The sequence below is a fragment of the Anoplophora glabripennis genome, unplaced genomic scaffold, assembly GCF_000390285.2.
Source record: "Anoplophora glabripennis isolate ALB-LARVAE unplaced genomic scaffold, Agla_2.0 scaffold292, whole genome shotgun sequence".
NCBI lineage: Eukaryota > Metazoa > Arthropoda > Insecta > Coleoptera > Cerambycidae > Anoplophora > Anoplophora glabripennis.
This window is the reverse complement of record NW_019416966.1, coordinates 491,340-506,652: the sequence shown is the minus strand read 5'-3', so window position 1 is coordinate 506,652 and position 15,313 is coordinate 491,340.

The following is a 15,313-nucleotide window of genomic DNA, read 5'->3' as shown; positions in this document are numbered from 1 at the left end:
AATCACGTGCGTCTTAAGTTCTTGATTGGAGTTCGTTTCGTTCATGCGTTCAATTCGTTTCTCGACAAATAACTGAGCGGTTAAAGTGGTTTCTCGACTAGCTCTTGATTTATTTTATTTTAAGTTTTTAAGGCTCTAGTTTACTTTGACGATTCTTATTTTTTTAATTACCTTGTTCTAAATCTGTGTAGAAATTTTATTATAAGCAGATACCCAATGTTGATGTTGAATCTGAAAATATTTAGTTCCTGTTCCTTTAGTTGATTATTTTATTTTTGTTTTGTTAATTAAAAGATTGTGATTATAAGTGATAAATTAATAGGAAGAACGCGTCTGTATCTTTAAATTAAAGCTTGTTTTTTTTTAAGATTTCTTCGGTTAAATTCCTTATTTACTAATTGTTTAATTAAAAGACTGCATGATTAATGATTATTAATAATTATTGGAAGAAAGCTACGATTCAAAAACATTGAAATAAGCATAAGTACAATGAAAGTGTTTAATAAAAAAACAAGTTAAAGGTTTTTAAGAAGAAGATACTCAAAGTTTAATTTAGTTTTGTTAGGAGAAGTAGAAACATATAAGTGATTAATAAAAATACTGAATAAATAATAAATGTTAATGATGAGTGTTAAGTATAATAGCATGTTTATATTTCGCATTGCAATACCAAAATTATGACTTTTTAAGTTTTAGAAATTTCTCGAGAATTCGAGAATTGCCGGGAATTCCTAGTCGAGAATTCTCATGTCCCGAGAAAAAAAGTAGGCCGAGAAATCAGAAACCCTAGCTGCTTGTTTGTGATACAGGTGTATATTTTACAAAATGTATGTATTACAAAATAGATGAGGCCAAAATCGAGTAATATTATGTCATTTTTAGGTAGCGTCGTCAAATTTGGAAGACATTATCTGGTATATAGTAAGGTAGGTACCTATTGGAACTGTAGTGTTTTTTTTTTAATTATTATTTGGGACAAGCATGGGCAGTAAAACACATATGCACATAACAATTCCTCATTAAAAATACAATACAGTGTAATTCATTATACATTTTCCGACCATTGTTTAATATCCATGATTTTATTTTAAATTTATATTTATTAATATTTTTTTCAATTTTGATATCTTCAGGTAATATGTTAAAAAGTTTTGCTGCTATGTAATCACAATTTCGTTGCCCAACTGATTTTTCGTATTTTCGTATTCTTACTTCTAGTTTCATGTTTATGCTCGATAGAATTTAGCTTTATTTTATCTTTCTTGTACATGTACAAGAACGGATAAACAAAATAATTGTCTAATATCAAAAAGCTTACTTTCCTTAAATAACTGATCACTTGAATATGTTATTTTTTTGTTATAAATTATTCTAATTATCCATTTCTGTAAGATATTTAAATTGTTTAAATGTACATCATTAACACCTCCCCATCCTATAATACCATACGCTAACTGAGACTGGACTAAAGAATAATATACTGTTGTGAGATGACTAACATCTAGATAGTCTTTTAGATATTTAAAGCGTGATAATAGTCTTCTAACTTTTTTTATGATATGGTTTATTTGTAGGTCCCATCTCAGATGTCGGTCAATGATTATTCCCAAATATTTTAATGGAGTCATTTTCCGGAATTTGTGTTGTTTGGTTTATACACAAAGGTCCCATATCTGGTAAACTAGATGTATAAGACGTGAAAGGTAGGTATCTTGTTTTATCGGTATTTAATGTTAACTTATTGTGTGCAAACCAATCTTTAATAATTCTAAAGTCAACTTCAGCATTTATTTTCAATTCTCCAGTCACTTGCCCGGTAAAGAATTGCAGTGTCATCCGTGAAGCTAACTACTCTACCTTTAGTGTTTAGGGAAAGTAGGTTGTTTGTGTATATGGTAAACAGTAGTGGACCCAACACTGTGCCCTGCGGAACCCCATAACTAACAATTCTTGCATCACTAGTAACCCCATCAATATTCACATATTGTTTTCTATCAGACAGATTAAACAGCAACTATTGGGTAACATTTAATTGTGAAATTTATTCTACTTCATTAACTGAATAAATTACAGATAATAAATAATTCAAAGGTACAACAGAGACATAATAAATTTGCAGACACAACGTTTCCTCTTATAATATTAACTCAAAATATCAAGTAAAATGAAACTAAAGGTTGTGATTTAAGAAAGACCTAAAATTTGTACAGTACAAAATATGAAACAAAAGGAATATGTATATTAATTAGATTTTGATCTGACTCACTTGTCGAATGAGGCATCTGAAGACTTTTATATTTGGATACTCTTCTAAGAACCAACTGCATGATTAAAGTTAAAAAGAACTGAAAAGTGTAACATGTAAAAATAAAATATATACGTTATTTTCTAGTACATTAATCTATCATAGAATTGAACTCATACTGATGTAATAAAGTTCTTTTATTCCATCAGTCTATTTATTTATCCTCTATTAACATTTTATATTTTGTAAGTAAAAATTCTCAACATTTAAATAAGAGATTTTTCCACACTTTCCTACATTTGTTTACTAACAACTATTTTATAGACATTTAACTTCACAAAATAGTTAATTTATTTGTGTTCTACATAAAATTAATTGTTTATAAAAAAATGTATATTTATATTTATCATTTAAATGAGGCTAATATTAACATGTTCATTTAAAATTCCATGTAGGTATTCCGAAAAGTAATGCCTTCTACAGCTTTTATTTTCCATTGTTCTATGGAATACAACGTTGGGCTTTTGAAAAATATAATTAATTTACCAGCAAATGCAAGAGTTGGCAATGAATGACTGGTGATGGAGATATTTACAAAGTGATATACACACAGTTTAATAGCTACCCTTCACGTATTATATACATATTCCGAGTTGTGTCCGCATTACAACTCGCTAGAGCTGAATAATAGAAGCGGAAACAATACGAACCCGACACCGGTATACAGAAGAAAAAAATGACATGACGTATATGATACATTATTCAAAAATACTGTAAAATAATTGTATAAAATAAAATTTGTGTTGATAAGCTTAGAAAATCTAATTTCTATACAAATATTAATTCAGTTAATTTTTCAATAGGTAAAAATCAAAGTATACTTCTTTTTATTTTTGACAAAGTTAGCAACACTGCATGGAAGGCCAAGGTATTGGTAGCAGAACGTGGGCTCATTTGTCTCAGTCTCTGTTGAAAACTGTTGTTGTAGTGACGTGTTGAAATGAGTGCCGCTATTACGAATCCTGCCAGCTGCGAGATGAGGAGCGTAATCGAAATCAAAAGTGTTTATGGGGATGGTGTGATGAATCGTATTGTCGTGGGTGGTGTCGTGAGTATAAAGCTGGCAGAAAAAATGTTCAAGATGAACAAAACAGTGGGCGTTCCTCAATCGTGGCTGATGAAATGGTGAATAAGAACGAAGAAATGCTTCGCGGCGACCGTCGATTTACTTTGGACTAAATGAACGCAGTGTTTCCACAAATCTCCAGATCTCTTCTACACGAATGTTAATGCAAGGAATGTGCATAACAATACACGTCCCCACACAGCTATCATCACAACGCAAATCTTTGATTCATTCTGTTGAAAAATCATCAACCACTCCGCACACAGCCCTGACCTGACACTTTTTCTCTTCTCTGAAGATGATTATGGGTGGCAAAAGGTGAGGAGGTCCACAATGCTGTGAAACAAGGCGACGGGAGATTTTTTTACAAAGATATCAGAAAGCTCAACCCTCACTAAGTGCATTGACGTTGAAAGCGACAACAGGGATGGATTTATTTTATTTATTATTCTAACTATTTAAAATATCTACAGGACTTTCAAGCAAAAAAAAAATATTTTAGCACCTACGATCTGATACAAAAATCTGGTGCTTCAGAAAAGTTCGTATAACCTCTGTATTTAATTTCTTTCCATCGGAAGTAACAGCTGCAGGTGGAATACAAAATCTGCACACACTGTGCAATAGTATTTAGAATTATTTTTTTGAACTGTCATTAAAGTTATGTACAATAAGTCAATAAAAGGTTATCTACAAAAAATAATATAATATAAAGAGATATCGAGTTTACAAAATTATACGTAGTGTGTTAGTAGGAGTACAAAAATTAAGACAAAATACTGACACTAAGAACTTGAAATATTATTAAACAATTTATTTAAGTCATTTCATGACTTTCCCTTGTACATATTACGATCCCTTGAAATTTAATGGGACGACAGCGTAGACAGGAAGCAATTTATCAGTTTAACTTTTCGATCTAGAAAACTGACCTTTACCTAAACCCACTTTCTGCAAGGTCGTGCATCGCAAATCATAACTGCAATTCACCAACCGCAGTTTTTAAAGAGTGCATATAACTCTATTGTAGCGACATTTCAATAGCAACGGGAACATGGTTTTTTTACCCAGGTTTTGTTCCTTAGATATTGACGCTATAATACCTATAATAAAGAAAATTGTACAGTTTCGATGAAATGACGTCCGAAAAGAATAAAACTACGTATGTATGTTTTGAGTATTACCAAATTGATTCAGCGTTAGAACAATTTTTTAATAACTCAGCTCATAATACAAAACGTAGCAATAATTTAAAAATACGTAATTAAGTACTTATTAAACAGCCATCATTGCAATTTAATATATTTCCTACAAAATATGTTGCATACCGTCCAGAAAATTTTGAAATTTGCCGCTTTTTCTTTAAATATTCAAATGGGAAAGGTTGCAGTCAAGTAGTAGGAATACAGCAGTTTGGTAAAATGCCTTAAATTGTCACAAAGTTTTTAAATTAGTCAAATACGCACAGGTTTTTGTTGCCGTCAATCATCTGCGATCATGTTGGTTAATACTGGGGCAGATTTAATTGCATTAAAGATACATGGGAGATGGAAATATTCAAATGTTACCGAATATACAGGGTGTAACTAAATAAGTGTAAAACATTTAAGGGGGTGATTCCTCATCGAAAAAAAGATAGGATCTTTCATATTCTTCTTCATAAACTTCATTGGAGCATCCCTTGTTAAGATACAGCCCCTTACAATATTGAAATTAACCTGACATTTTCTACTACCAAAAAGACACTTAGCCAGTAATTTATTTGGTTTACCCTTTTCTACTACCAAAAAGACACTTAGCCAGTAATTTATTTGGTTTACCCCATGGTTGTAAGGGGTGGAAAACGCAACCCCTAAAATTTATTTCCAACGTAATTTTTTGTCTTATTATTTTTTTACCATTTAAAAATTTATTTCCGATAGCCTGTTTCATTCTAAAAAAAAATGTCTCTTGAATTTTTTGCCCAAATTAAACCAGTTCGCAGCAAAAAATTATTTTACGAACAAGATACATATCGCCATAAAACGAAAATACGAAACTAATTTATCTAGTAGGCCGCCATTAGCGATACTGACAATTAAATTGGAATCAAGCTGTCAGTTTGTAAATTTTTGAAATTGAAGTAATACTAATTGTGTATTGTTCTGTTCTTAATTTGTTACTTTAATAATTCACTTGTTATTAAAATGGCATACACAAATGAGGAAATGGCTGATATGCATTACGTTTACGGTCTGTCGCAGGGGAATGGGTTAGAAGCTTCTACAAGATATGCTGAAATGTATCCTCAACGGCAGCATCCTTCACATAGAATATTTGTCTGACTTCATCAACGATTACGTGAATATGGTTCATTCAACAAAAGAACGCAGGATTGTGGTCGCCATCGAGAAGTAAGAACACCACAGCTTGAGGCAGCAGTACTTAATTTGATAGAAGAACAACCTACTACCAGTACTAGAAAGATTGCTTTCCAGCTAAATGTTGATCATATGACGGTATTTCGAATTTTAAAGGAACATCTCTTATACCCTTACCATCTGCAACGAGTACAGGCACTGTTACCGCGAGACTTTCCGAACCGTCTTGAATTTTGCAATTGGATGCTGGAAATGATTAGAAGAAATCGTGACTTTCTGAAGACGATCGAATTCACAGACGAATGTAGTTTTTCTCGGGACAAGATTATTAATTTTCATAATTACCACATATGGGCTGATGAAAACCATCACGCTATTGTCGAAACTAACCATCAAGAACAGTTTTCTCTTAAGGTGTGGGTCGGAGTTATTGGGGATTATTTAATTGGGCCTCATTTTCTACCTCCTCGATTAAATGGTGAGGCATACGTTCAATTTTTAAGAAAAGTGCATCCCCCCGTACTGCTGGAGGAAGTTCCTTTGGGCGTCAGAAGGGATATGGTTTTTATGCATGATGGGGCTCCCGCCCATTTTAGTCAAGTAGCACGTCAGCATTTAACTGAAACATATGCAAATCAGTGGATAGGTCGAGGAGGACCACAGAATTGGCCCGCTCGATCCCCGGATCTCAATCCTCTGGATTTGTCTACTTGGGGCCATTTGCAGCATTTGGTTTATCGTACTCCTGTTCGCGATGTAGAGGACTTAAGAAACCGCATTATCGATGCGTGCAGGGTAATTAGAGAGACTCCAGGAATATTTGAGCGAATACGTGGCTCAATGCGCCGACGTCTAGACGCATGCGTAATGTCTGAAGGTAGACATATTGAACATTTACTATGATTTCTACATGTTGTATGTTTTGTTATTATTAAATTAGTTTTGATTATTCCCCTTTAATCATTTAATGCAGGTAGTAACTACAAAATAACAGTAAATCCAGTCCGCATTTATGACGATGTATCTCTGTAGTTGTTCGTAAAATAATTTTTTACTGCGAACTGGTTTAATTTGGGCAAAAAATTCAAGAGACATTTTTTTTTAGAATGAAACAGGCTATCGGAAATAATTTTTTAAATGGTAAAAAAATAATAAGACAAAAAATTACGTTGGAAATAAATTTTAGGGGTTGCGTTTTCCACCCCTTACTACCATGGGGTAAACCAAATAAATTACTGGCTAAGTGTCTTTTTGGTAGTAGAAAATGTCAGGTTAATTTCAATATTGTAACTTGTTTAGTGCTTGTGAAAAAAATTGTTAAACAAATTTTATGTACCCCCTTTAAGGGGCTGTATCTTAACAAGGGATGCTCCAATGAAGTTTCTTTATATGAAAGATCTTATCTTTTTTTCGATGAGGAATCACCCCCTTAAATGTTTTAGACTTATTTAGTTACACCCTGTATAGGGGAATCTTTTACAAATAATCTAGATATAGCAGACAAAATATTTAGAAGGGGGAGAGACAAAGAAAAATAGTTATAATATTGTCGAAGAAGAAATAATTAACAGCAATAATGTCGTCGATTTTTCGAATAAAGTTCAACCAATGTTTAATAGTACAAACGGCAATATAACTATAAATATAAAGATATTGTTATAATAAAGGTTTAATATGTGGAATACGTTCAATAAATGTTATATTTACCAACTAATGCATTTTTGATGAGTTTTACCTGCGTGTATTTATGAGTATTTACTTTATAAAATACATATAAAAAACGGTACGGGAAAGTTAACTTTCCCGTAGTGTTTGTTGGTGGTTGCTTAGCAATGACCCAAAACACTAGAATAATAATAATTTTGTGGTCTGAATTGGACCGAAAAGTACACATTTTCGAACGAATTCAGAAAAACTATTTATTTTGTGGCTTCGTGTTACTTGATATGCTTAAATAAAATTAAGAAATAAGTATTAGATATTTTCTTTATATAATGTTTAATTTTTACTTTGCCAATTGAAAATTTTCGTTTCGTCAACAAAGAGCACTGTAACTACTCTAGCTTTCATTCACATTTGGAAAAGCTATTTGTGTTCGTCTTCAAAACTCACAGAAATATCACATAACAATTTATATTTATTTTGTTCTTTTACTTTCTTCCATAGATATAATATTATATTTATTTTATTATTGCTTCTTTCAATATCGACAATCAAGTTCCAAGTTTGCAGAACAAATCTAACATATCTTTCTCCATTAAACCATATAATTTGATTAGAAAACAAAAGTTTTAGTTGGAAAGTAAAGGAATATTCTATTTGATCAACTTTTTGACAGTTGAAGTCCTCCAAATCGTTTCCATCGCGATACCATTGGGTGGTTTTTGTTAAAATTTTTGTAAATAACACTACCTAGGTGTATTGTGAATTACACTACTGTATTAGTAGTAAAAAATGTGTTATCCCATTCGCGAAAGACTGTAAAGTCTTTAGAAATGATTAACTATGACTGTTTTTTTATCTAAACAGCAAAACAATTAAGAGAGCAGAAAAATTTCCAATTTTTTTTAAATTTTTTTTGAAAGGCTATAACTTCGTGAAAAGTGGTCGTATAAAAAAAAAACAGAAGCATCTTGAAGCCTAAAGATTCTAGTTTTGAAATCTGGAGATGAAATCAAGTCTCTTCAAGGACCTTTTGTATGTTTGGGAAAAAAATTATAAATTTGGAAAATCGACGACTACTTTGCGAATATTGCGAAAAGTACCAATGTTTGTACGGTTTTTTTTAGCTCGATACATACCCATGAGGCCTTCAAATTTTGAAATCGATCGGTGGAACCGTTTTCCTTTCCTGAATCGTCAGCTTTATAAAAAAATAAAGGAGCAGGTTAATTGCTGCTTAAACATCAGTTAATCATTAAAAAAAAGAATTTTTCACACAATTTCGCGTTAAATACTCATCAAAAATATCATATCGAAAAAAAAGTTCATACTTAATTAAAAAAATAATAATTTTGAAAAAAAACAAATCTTTCAAAATCTTTTTGTGTTATCTGTTTTACAATTTCCATGTTGAAAAAAAAAAATTATTTTTTATTTCAAAATATTCAGAAAATTATACTGAATCATTTTTTGTTTAGTTTTGATGCGATTTTTTCTTCGCACGCTGTATTTCATCAACATAGAATTTATTTCCCCAAGTGAATTTTCATGCATTGTTTACACACACCGCTATGATTTATTGATTGATTATACGATTCGAAAGTAATGAAACCTTTAAAAACAAATATATTTTCAAAACTACCCATTTTTTTTTTTTTTTTTTCATTAAAAAAAATAATATTAAGTTTTATTACCAAATTTATTTTTCGATATTTCATAATTGTGAATAAAATAAAAAAAAATATTTTGAAAAATTTGATTTTTTTCAAAATTATTTTTTTTTTCAATATTTGATGAGTATTTTACTTGAAATTGTGAGAAAAATAACGCAAACATTTTTTTCATCTTAATCGTGATTAATTGATGTCTAAGGAACAATAAACCTGCTCCTTTAATTTTTTATAAAACTTTGTAGACCGGGAGATATTAGACGACGTCTTTCTCGTTTATGCCTCTGAGAGTACTGAAAGGTAACCGAGAGACAAGTACAATAAACTAAATTTAAAAGATGGGCTGCGGGACAATTTGTGAAAATTCAATTTTCCTTTTCAAAAAAATAATGTGTACAGCGACGTAATTCTCACTTATGCCATGTTCATAAGTTAAAGAGAAGTATAGATTTTATTACAAAATTNGGAAAACTTTGTAAGAAAATGTGGAAAAACATCTTTATTTGTCTACCAATTTCTCATTAATGCCAATTAGAAATATGACATTATTATATTCGAAAAGCTCATAAAAAAACATTGGCATAAGTCCTACTAAGGACTAAAGAAAATAGAGCTTTGGAAAAGCTGCGGAAAATTTTTATTTTCATTCTATAACTTTCTCATTTATGCCGTTGAAAATATATGATACTATAAATAATGTACCGTGCCAAGTAGGCATAACTCCTCTATGGGTCCAATATGAAGGCATAAGTCCCAAAGTTGTAGGAAAATTCATGAAAATTTTTATGTCTTTCTCGTTTATGCCATCATATAAATGTAGGCATAAGTCCACATTGGATTTTCATGTTGTAAATTAATTTGAATTTTAATACGAGTCAGGTCGACAAAGTAGAAAAATAATAGAAAATTGCCACAATTTTCTCGTTTATGCCGTTTCGTACACGAGTAGAAAATATTATTAAAAGCCATTTTCAAGAGTGGCATGAATGCCACAAGGTACCGTCGTATGTAAAAATTTTTAAAAAGTTTATTTCATCGCCTGCGCAATTTTTAAAATACTTATACTTACTTGCATTTAGCGAATTTTTAATTTTATAAATATAAGTAATTCATGTACATATTTAATGAGAGTTAATAATAAACTATTTCGGCATAAATCCCCACATATTAGAAATGATTTGTGCCTATTCGTAAATGAATATATTTAAATTTTAAAAATTAAAAATATATAATTTGAATTAACCGCTACAGTGCAAGGATGATCTACTTGAATTGAGCCGACTAAAGTAGAATTAAGCTAAAATACATGTACAGGGTGATTCACTATATTTTGACCCCCCCCCTTTTTGCTGAGTGTATTTTGAAGAGAGAAGTTATTCTTTAATGTTTAAGTCTTTATATCTACTCAAAATAACATTTGTGTCAGTTACATTTAATTTGTCCCATGACAATTATTATTGTTTTAACAAAGACAAGACTAGTACCGGTTCATTTCCCTGAGAGACGACAAAATAACCATTTACTATTGAATATTCCATGGAAATACTTTTGACATAACTATAAATGGTCTTAAACATTACCTAATTACTCCTTTGGGACACATTATCAAAACGAAGTTTGTATGTAAAATAGACGCCTCACGAGTAGTTACTATTTTCGTCGTCTAATTATCATGTCGCATTGCGTATGATTTAGTCCAATCGCTGTAATTAATCTTTGTTAATCACGCACATGTTTATGTCGTATCCCCACCAGTTGCATGCGGTAAAATATGGGCAAAATTTCCTCTATTCTTCGTTTATTTTTTAATAGATTCACGGGCAATGGATCACCAACTGTTTTAACTACAAGCGTCACTATAGTGTGTCGTATAGTTTGTATAATTAGGAATATTTGCCTATAAAATATTTATTTTCGGAAATAATTGTTCTGGAACACGGAAAAATTGAAATATTCTTTTATGTATTTTGTTTGCGGTTTAATCCCTGCTATGAGATTTTAAGACACACGTATTTGTTTCATTAAAATACGTATAAGTTTAAAAAAATATTTACAATTATGTATTTATAATAATTATTCATATAATCATATGATATTTTGTGACTGATAGTAAAAATTGACCACATGATGTTATCAATTGAGGTCATATGATGAATGGCCTTTGACATAAAAATTTAGGTATGCAAAAGATATACAGCGTTGCAGAATGATGATAGAACATAAAAAATAAGACAAATTTTTCTTCATCTTTTGTCGTTTTTTAAAAAATAATCAATGTATTCCGCTGAAATTTGCTCAGGTAACTTCTTCTGAGGTTAGCTTATTTATAGAGCATATCTTAAAAAATATAAAATTTAATCTATACAGGGTGTCCCGAAATTCATGCGACAAAATTTGGCCATAGATTCTTAAGACAAATTTAGGGGATCCGTATTTTTTCTTTTTGACAACTGCCCCCCTCTTTTGGTGTTACAGCCCCTTGAAATCGGCCCCTAAGAAGTATTTTTTATATCTCAAAACCATGTTGTACGAGAATCACTAAATTTGGTATACACAGGTGTTTTATGACATGTGGAATCTCACAGTGCTACGCTTTTAGGTATACCAAATACTACCTCAAATATAGGTACCCGTTAAATAAATTCTCTAGATAGACTCGTATTTGGGTCAATTGGAGTAAATGTCATTATTTTTCATTTGTCATTTATTGAATGACCTCACCCCATTCTATGGTTATCGTGCGTTATCTTTGTATATTCCCATAGTCCCCATTAGGTCGTCTCGTGGCATGGTCTATGGCATATAGTGCTGGATAAGTATCCGTTTATCCGGTTATTTTGGTGAAATTATGTTTAAATGATGCGGTTTGACTATAATAATTAAAAACAATAATATATTGAGTGACTGACTTTCGATTAATATTTGGTTAAATAAACGGATAGTTAGATTGTTACCTATACTTACTTATGTTTCTGTAACATACAATATAGGTTATGGCAATCTATTCGTCCGATCAGTTAATCAATTCTTTTAATCAATCTTAGTATATTATGAATTTAATACAATAATATTTAAATTAATATTTAAAGAGAATATAAACCAAATCAGAGTAAAAAATTACTCAATACTAGTTAAATTTAGAGAAAAAGTCAACTCTTAATTGCTTTCACATACTCAGAATAGTATCAAAAGTCACTCACTTGATAGTTAGCAGAAACTCGGATTTGAGTAAAGGGGTAAAGAGGTACATTGAAATAACGTTTCTCGTTCCTCCTTTAGTGTAAAACTAAGCTAAATTTGTTTACGTTCAAATTCCCTCCAACAGTTTTATTTCAACTAAATTAAATTCTATCATTGATGTTTTCACTAGATGATTATCGTTATTTAATCCGTTTAATGTTTGTATCCGTTTATTGTCAATTTCAATCAGAATTCTTTAAAAGATTGAAGAACGGCTGTCTTCATTTAAATTTTTATATGCATCACTCCCATCGCTTATTACACTGTTGTAATTGTGTTGGTGGCTATTTCTGGTGTAAGTGAATAAACACACTTTATCCACGAACGGATGTTAATTCATACGCCATTTGTACGACCGGTCTCATTTCGGCGAATAAGCATAGACACGTTTGTTAACTTTCCGTCCATTTTTTTAGCGTCCATACGAAGAATCTAAAAAATCTGCGTTTTTCTTAGGAACAGAACTACTGCATAGTATCCGAAAATAATATCAGTTTTAAAACCTAACCTTTTTTATAAATAAATTAAAAATAAATAAGCAGCTAGCATTTGTTACTAAGTATAATCAATCTCAATCATTGTTAAGTATCAGAATACATATATTGGGATTTAAAGAAACGGTGAAAACGAAATACTTAAAAATCAAGAGAATTGTTTACACCTTTTACATAAAAAATAACCATAAAAATGTATTAGTCCAATTTAAATTCGTTAAATTTCAGGAATGCTGCTACTAATCATAACCGGTTATAAAAATTGTTGGACCACTTATGTTACTTAATCACTTTATTATATTATTTGAACACAAAACTGATAATACCCACATCAATTATTAGATTTGCTTCGTTATAAATAAAGTAAAAACCCCATTTTATTATCTAATTAACAAATATTAATAACGATTCCTAAAAAGCAACCACAGTATTTCAACACTTCTTATTCAAATTTATTCCTGACGCATTGTTTTAGATTGTCATTAAATGTGTAGGGAAAAAATGAATTTTACAGAAATAATTTGTCGGGCGTTCTCTAATTTCTAAAGCCTTGTTTAATTATTCTCCAGTTTATTATTGAACTGGAAAATAGACAACAGCAAACTTTCAATAAACAACTGATACAAAGGCCATATAACATGTCATTTCGATTCCATGGGATTCGAGTAGAACATCAATTGTCATTGACATCTCGATGACATATTAACGATGTACAGATATTATTCACATACGCAAATTACGCTTTGAAATAGGCATCAGGGTGGTAGGCAAATACACATGTGCCTTTCAAACTGGCCTAGAGTCGATTGCATTAGTTAAATTACTTGGCACTTCTCTGATGTCAAGGCAAACAAAAATTTATTTACTTTCTGTGTTGTCAATGGAATAATTCCTTTATTTATACAGGATGTTACAAAAAAAAGTAAGTCAGGACGTTAATCACATACTTTGTGGGCGAACACAATGGGATTGACCTTATGCCATTTTTCATTTAGGTGTTTCTTTTTGAAGACAATGACAGTGGATGAGTTTTGTTCTCTCGATTGAAAAAAACAGTTTAAACAGAAAACAGTAAGTTTAATAAAGTTTTTTTTATGTAAAAAGAGTGATTAATATGAACTTTAAAATCCACCATATTATCCACCTTAAAATTGTAGTTTGACATACAAGTTGTAGTAAGTTTCCTAAATATCGATAAATTTTAAAAGAATAATGAGAAGTTATAAAAAAATGTATCATAATACTTTCATGGACGTTCAAAAAAATTGTGAAATTGTTTACGGGAATTAATTGTTTATATATACGCTGCATGATAGTAATGCTTTGTCATTAGTCGTCTGAAGCATATACAGGGTGTCCCATTTTTATTCTGAAAAAAATCAGGAAAAGATAGATCCGATAAAATTAAAGGGACTTTGCTATATAAATTTGTTTCGAAATCTGAACCCTTTCCGAAATACAGGATGTTGAAGTTGAATTAATTTTTTTATTTTTTGTTAATATCTCTTGGAGTTATAAATTAATTGTTCTCAAATTTTGTGTGGTGAATACCACAGTGCACTAGTACTAATACACAAAACCTCAGCTTGACAGAAAAAGCCAGTGGCGTGCATTCCGCACTTATCGATACCTTTTATAAAAAGTATGTGTTACTGACTGAGCTTCAAAATAATAAGTAATTTCAATTTTTCGTGCATTGTTCTGTCAAAAAGCATTTTTACGTTTTCTACATAACAGGCACAGTTACAGAGTAAACCGACATTTTATAAAATCATCCCTGATCTTAATTTTAGCAGAACTCGATCACTATTCCTTATCTAAGAAATGCTGAAGCGCACTCCTGGCTAATTGAATACTATCTGTGATTACTAACAATGATGTTTTTTTTTAAGTTGGAAAAAATTAAAACATTTAAAATTCTTTCAGTGATTTAATAACAATAATTAATTATAAAATTTATGCACATTAACGTTTAATAAACTAAACAAAAAGTGTATCATTAATGTATCAACGAATATTTAAATATTGTTCAAATATTCTCAAATCTATTCTTTGATTTCTGTGCTCTAATGTTCTAATGTTCGTACATTACCAATTTCATGGAGTCTTTGAAATGCATCAGTAAATAATTGAGAATTTGGATGTCGTCTATCAGGAAACCTTCGTCTGTATTCTCGAGATGCCTCCAATGCGTTACCATTACACAATCCGTAACAGAACACAATATCAGCATATTCAGCATTTGAAAATTTATATGGCATTATTAAAGCACTTAATGGTATTTTATAAAAAGCTAAATCCGAGTAATTAATGTAAAAAGTTTTCGTTTCTCAACAAAGAGTGATCATGTCAAGTTTATTATGACAACCAAAACTGTTTGCAAAGCAACTCTGATTTTTAATTTTCTGTCACTACGAGTGAACAAAGTGTATTGCAGCCAGTGGCTTGCAATTTGAACATTTAATATTATTAAATTAACCAGGAATGTGCTTTAACATTTTTTAGATAAGGAATAC